Here is a 7,119-nt window from a genome sequence, read left to right as displayed (position 1 = left end):
TTTGTGTCTTCAGAAAAGGGCAGTGTAGCAGGAAAAATTATTTTAAAAAGATCAATCACTTTAAAGAAATTTCACAATTTCTAAATACTATTTTAAACCTGCAGTAATCTATACAGCGATTTATGAGAGAAGATAAAATTCAGGCTATTCACTGATTCAGTTCTCAATAATACAGGGTTAAATGACACATTATAAAGACTAATTGGGCTGTATTGTCAAACAGGTAATCCCTAAACTTTTCTACAGGTGTTATTGTGAGATCAGAAGAAACTTGAGCGGCTTTAGCCCACTAGCAGAGCAATCACTACAGCCCAGTGGAAAACCACATTCTGTGTCACAACACTGACCACAGATTACATTACTTTAAGGGATAGTTTAACCAATAATGAAAATGTATCATTCATCATATACAGTACTCACAATTATGTTATTCAAAACCTACACTTTACTTAAAGCCTTTATGTATAATGCAATATAAGCACATAGTTTTAATGCATTTATTATGCCTCGTAATGCACCTTATAATGCATTGCATAGTCTCTTGAATAATTGTAACCACAGTTAACACACTTATCAATTCATTGTCAAACTATGCATTTTTACATTTGGTTATAATTTACGGCAAGATATAATGTATTACAATGCACATTACGAATAATAATAATGCATAATACCCTTTAATATCCCTTTATTATGCATTACACATAAAGGCTTTAAATAAAGTGTTACCTGAATTTCTTCCTCATGTGGTACACAAAAGTGAACCGTTCATGTGAATAAACTAAAAAGATTTGTTCTCAAATTGGACATCACTACTTTTTATGAGCTTTCGCAAACATCAAGATACCATTTGGATTAAAATACGGCACTTTAGCTTTATTAAGTACTGTATTGAGAAAATACGTTTTGGCACCGTTTGGCTTGAAAGCTTCAGTACCTTAAAATAAAACAAATATTTTCACAAAAATAAACAACAATTAAATCTCTCAAATTTCTGTTAAATGTCACATCCAGTTTGCAGCAGTTACTTTTAATGAACACTCTATTGAAAAGCACCCTTTGGCCTGTCATTTCCCGAGCAGCAATGCCACAATGGCCGGCCCGACGAAGCGAACAGAAATAGTATTTTGAATCACGCTGCTGTGGTCCGATGAACATCCCCGCTCCACACTCTGAGCAAAGAATGCGCAATGATGTCACCGGGAGGCAGGGGTAAGTGAGAAACGCTGTGATTTAGGGACAGGACATGGCAGAGGGAGGGAGGGGATGAACAGTGGGAGCAGTGAGGGGGAAAGAGAGGGGGATGAGATGGGGACGAGAGAGGTCTGCGGGCTTCTGCTGCCACCGCCGTAATGGCCCAAACGAGGTGGAGGGGAGAGCAGTGGAGTGAAGCCAGGGGTGAGGCGGTGGTGACTCTGCTTCAACGCCATATGAGCTGGCAGCTTGTCACAACCCAAGCCATCACACAAACGCAGACACCGACACATTCCCATTATCCTACACATCAGATCAGACCTGCTTCTGTAGCCCCTTCACGTTACCAGCACAAGTGTGATAAACACATCAGAATCCACCAGCATTCCTTGTCCACACCAAGCTCCATCATCAGGCCAATGATAATCAGTTACATGCTCTCGAAAATGCTCGTTATAACAATAATCATCATTGAAATTTCATTTCTTACAATCAATGAAGCTTCTGAAACTGTTCATCAGACCATCCATCCTAAACCTCAATGTCAAGATTCATAGTCTGTCTAGACCAACTTTGCACTATTAGTTAAAATTATAGTTAAATACATTAGTATGAATTTCGATTCATTTTCATTATATTTCAAGATTAATATATTAACATTCAATTGCTGTTACACGTTCATTTCATGAATTGAAATCCTCAACTCGGTTTTGAATGGAGCATAACCCTGGATGAGACTGAGCCTTTACGCATGTATTTCCCTTGTCTTTCCTATGAATATTTATGCAGATTAAAGTCAGGTTGGTAAAAATAGCTGAATGTGATCGTGTGGGCACATGGTTAAAGAAGAAACAAAACAAAAACATCTCTCCTTTTACCAGGGAAATAAGTCTGAAGTGATTATTTCATCTTTTTGCGCACATACACATTTATACCACATTTGAAGGATAATTTGAAATATCTGAAATATATACAAATGAAAAACCATTTCAAGAAAACAACAGTTCGAGACGGTGAAATGATTGTAACTGGTGTACAAAACCAAGTCACTGAAGCTTTTTCTAGTAAACTGCGCTAGCTATAGAAAACCTAGTGAACATTTACTTAATTCTAAGACTTTTGGACCATGCTGTACTGTATCCTTCTGTTATCAGTGAAGAAATATTTCGGGAATTCAGTACAGCTGATCTGTCTCGTGTACTGAACAGTGACAACATGACCTTTAGGTCATCTCAAACTTACTCATCTCTCTTCATCACAAACACATAACAACACCTATTCTACAATGTTGGCACACAAATGCAAGTGTTCTACCTCCTAAATAATAGACAGCATTATGTAAATGATATCTGAACAGTTCCGAGAGGGTTATCAAATTCAGTCAGAAATATTCCTGAACATGCGCACAGACTTTTGACAGTGCGTGAAGAGTTTGCAGAGGCAGAGGAGAAAGAGGAGGAGAAGAGGAGGAGGAGGATGAATAAAAAACCAAACAAAGAGAGGGGGCAACATGTGGAAAGCAGATCTGATCTGGCGACATGTATATATTTCGCATTCGGCAAACAAACAAAAGGCTGGTAAATAGCAGGAAAGGAAATGCGTGGTTATTCGATGCCGCCGCTCTGCGCTCAGTCCGCACCTCCCGGCTAGGGTTTCCCTGGAAGACAAAGAGCCACCAGCGCATTCTGCCGGCCTGCCCATAAAAAGCTGCGCTGAAAAAGCCAACACCTCTTCCCTTCGGGGGCTCCACAAAACACTTTTGTTAGTCGATATTAAAACATGTTGCAATATCAGCCCTTGTCACACAAAGGAAACTTTATCACATGCATGATGAGGTCGTTAGCTGGCTAGTTTATATAGGGACTAAGCACATCACTGGGGGAGAGGGCTGCTAGTTTGTGACTGTATGGTTAGTTAGAGACTGTTAAAGGAACAGGTCATTCAAAGATAAAATTCTGTCATTATTTGCTCACCCTCATGGTGTTCCAAACCTGTACAACGTATCTTCTTCTTTGGAACACAGAATGTATTTTAAAAGTCAGTGGGATTCAAACAACATTGGTCCTCACTGACTTTCATAGTGTGGAAAAAAACCCTGCGAGGGGGAGAGGGAAGATGGATGGATGGATTGATGGATCAATCAATCAATCAATCTTTTGTTTTCCACAGAAGAAAAAATTTCTCACAGGTTTGGAAAGACATGAGGGTGAGTAAATTATAATGGCATTTTAATTTAACACATCTTAAGTCATAAGCAGTGTTAGTATAGTTAACTAAACTATTTTTTTTTTTACATTATATAATTAAACATCTGATTTCAGCTAGTTGCCAAATAATAATAGAAATAATAAAAACTACACATACATATTCTTAAAAAAAGAATAAAAAAGTCTACATTTTAATTACATTAAAATAAACATGGGACATATAAAAATAAAAACAAATTCAAGATTAAAAAAGAACCTGTAATAGCACCTCGATGATAAAATAACACTGGTCACAAAATAGACAAGTTTTCAAGTTAAAAATACTGTGCAGGGTTTGGATGAGACATGCAAAGACAGGCTGAAACAGAAAGCCGCAGAATGGTCTCTGGACTCACTCACTCAGCTGGACAACTCCTCCCAATTTCTCGGACCCAGTTGGGGGTCTGTCTCCAATCGACACCACGAGACAAACTGTCCCTTTACTTCTCACTCTACACTGTGTCCTTTCTTCTCTTCTCAGCTTATTTCCCAAAGACCTAAGGCTCTAATGCTTCCTTCTGCTCCCAGAAAATGGAAACTCAATGCCTGGGAAAAGCACAAGAAACAACTTGAGGTCTGTTTCATGTAATACCTATTGTTTGTTACTATTAGGTAAGACAAGTCAATTTACTACAGCTTTGCTACATTAAAAACAGTTGATAGCCTCGTTCAGCTGTATGTAGAGGAGAATCCTGGCCACATTTCATGCTCAAATCTAGTTGGAGCTTAACTGGCTATTTGACTGTGGTTTACGGAGAAAACAACAAAAACACTCTGTAAGCAGATAACAGCTGAAGAAACATTAAGCAGAATTTTGTGAAATAATTTATACTTCTTTTTGTACAAACAGAAATTCTGGCCATAATCAGGTACAGACAGAATCAGTAGAATTTTTTTCATCTATTTTCACAAGTATTTTTCTGAGAACAGACCCTTTTCACATTTATAGGGTTCTCGGAAACAGAAGTGGTTGTAAAATTTATTTTGCAAATTAGCCACAAATTATAGTATTCTATAACTGTACAAAAGAAAAAATATACATTGATCAAAGAAAATAAAAACACCAAATTTGTTGTCACTCCCTCAGCCATTGTATTAGAAAAACTCACAGAGCAGCATTAACTATTTTTCTGTAATGTAATGCCATGGTAATATAACACAAAGTATAGAGTTCTAAATATGCATTACATTCATCCATCCATCTATCCGTCCATCCATCCATTCTTCCGTCCATTTAATAACTGTGGAAATGAGTCATCATAGTCTGTAAAAATAGTCCATAGATTTACAGTGTACTTCATACTGTAGCAAACAGCATCCCGTATCTGGCTCAGAACTGAAGAAACTATAAACTACATCTTATGAAAATGTATACTTAAATCTATATTTCTGAATCTACTTTTGACGACTCTGCAAAAACTAGTTTTTGGTCTCTTGTGGTTTTGTGAAAGTGGAGTGTGAAGAAGACTTTCCCTTCCTTTCTTCCTTGTGTTTTCTCTCCGGTTAAACCACCCAGGAAATAATGTCACAGTGAAAAGGTGAAGTGCAGGTCTATTCATGAATTACGTAAGGGTTCCTAATCCCTCTAACAGATCAGGAAGATTCATCTTTCCTTCACGGTGAGGGAGAGTATGCAGTATCATGGCATAAGCTGGGGAAACGGTTCAGTCCCATCAACAGCCAGAGGTGGAAAGAGTACAAAAATATTCTACTCAAGTAAAAGTACCATTACATTAATGAAATTTTACTTAAGTACAAGTAAAAGTACCAGTCTAAAAAATCAACTCAAGTAAAAGTAAAAAGTAACTCATTTAAAATTTACTCAGAGTAAAAATTACTTAGTTACATTTTAACCAGTGGGAGGGAGTCAAAATGGGACAGGCCAAGGGTGTCAAACTCAGTTCCTGGAGGGCCACAGTCCTGCACAGTTTAGATTTAACCCTAATTAAACACACCTGATCCAGCTAATCTAATCATTTAGGTTTATTTGAAAACTACATGATATATGTGCTGGAGCAGGGGTAGAACTAAACTCTGCAGGGCTACGACCCTCCAGGAACTGAGTTTGACACCCCTGGGATAGGTCTATTAATCTCAAACTAGTTGTTTTTAATTAAAGGAATCAGTTATTTAGAATAATAAAACATTTGGGCTGTTACCAGGCAAATCAGTATCAACAAACTCATCTTTTAATGCAGAGGAAATGCAGAAGATTCATTGGAAGTGGCATTTAGATGTATTACACTGTTTAGTGCAGGACAAGAATGCATTTAACCTGCAGTTACAAATGCATGAATAATGTTTTGATATGCCAGACATAAAATGTTGAATGCTCATTTGAAATTATAAAAACTTAATTATAAAAAAAAAAAATCAAAAGATACTTTAAATGTGAAATTAAAATGGCCAGTATGTGTCAGCAAGTCACTGTTAATAAGTGAGTCATTGCGATTGAACCAAATCATTTAAACGGTTGATTCATTCAGAAACGAAACACTGTCATGTTGCTCAGAGATGCAAAATTTTGCTTTGGTGGCTGTGTTTGGAATAAATTTTTGTTGTAGAAATAGAGCAAAAACCGGCAATATGGTGTCTAAAACGCAAGTCTCTTAGTTTGCTGTCCTGTTGTAAAAAAAAAAAAAAAAATATATATATATAAATATATATATATAAATATATATTTAATAAATATAAATATATAAATATATATATATATATATATATATATATATATATCAGTGGCGGCTGCTGGTCTTTCAAAGAGGGGAAGCTCATTTTCGGCCTACATTATAACCCTCTGATGGTCTTCATTTGTAGTGACACTCGGGGTCTTTTTGACCCCAGACAATAACATTTCATTTTGTAATAGTAAAATATTTAAATTTTTTACAAATATAATTTTACTCTGTTCATTTATGTTTTTACTAAACTTTGTACAGTTTTTGGAGGATTTAAATCTTTTACATTTCTATAAATAAATAAATATTTATTTAAATAGGCTTTTTTTTTTTTACAAAAAAAGAAAAAAGCATTTCAGGTAAAATTCACTTCATAAAAGACCCAGATTTCTAACTTTCATACATGGGGATACCATGGATAATTTTATAAGGTTTAATGTAAGATTTTTGCCCATTTTTGGGGAAATTCAGTTTAAAAATTGTAATAAATCACTTTAACCACTAGATGGCTATAGTGTGTGTGTGTGTGTGTGTGTGTGTGTGTGTGTGTGTGTGTGTGCGTGCGCGCGCACATTTTCAATCTTAGTTACCAATTCAATTTTGTGGTGGTTCTGCATTTTACAAATATCAAGAAATATTGCCGCAGTTTGTCTTTCGAATACACTTGAGAAATCCGCGATCATGGGACTGAGCGTGAAACAGCTTCACCGACTTCTTATGGTGCAGACCGCTGTCAGTTAAAAGGAGATCGACAGATCCTCCAATCATCACGCGGAAGCCCAGTCTTCATTCACCTCCAGAGACGATGAGCGTCCGTGGGCGGGACATAATCGCAGCATTTATCCAATGACCGTCTAGCTTCGGAGCACAGAAAAAAACTGTTCAAAGAAAGCCCGGCTTCTTTAGGGAAATGCACTGTGACGCTACGGGAATGTATGAGAAGAAAATCGAGTCAGCCGACTTGTAGCTGATTAACACAATACATAATACACAATAGTACA

Source organism: Carassius carassius, chromosome 5, assembly GCF_963082965.1.
Source record: "Carassius carassius chromosome 5, fCarCar2.1, whole genome shotgun sequence".
Classification (NCBI taxonomy): Eukaryota; Metazoa; Chordata; class Actinopteri; order Cypriniformes; family Cyprinidae; genus Carassius; species Carassius carassius.
The sequence above is the reverse complement of the archived record's forward strand: the minus strand, read 5'-3'. Positions refer to the sequence as shown.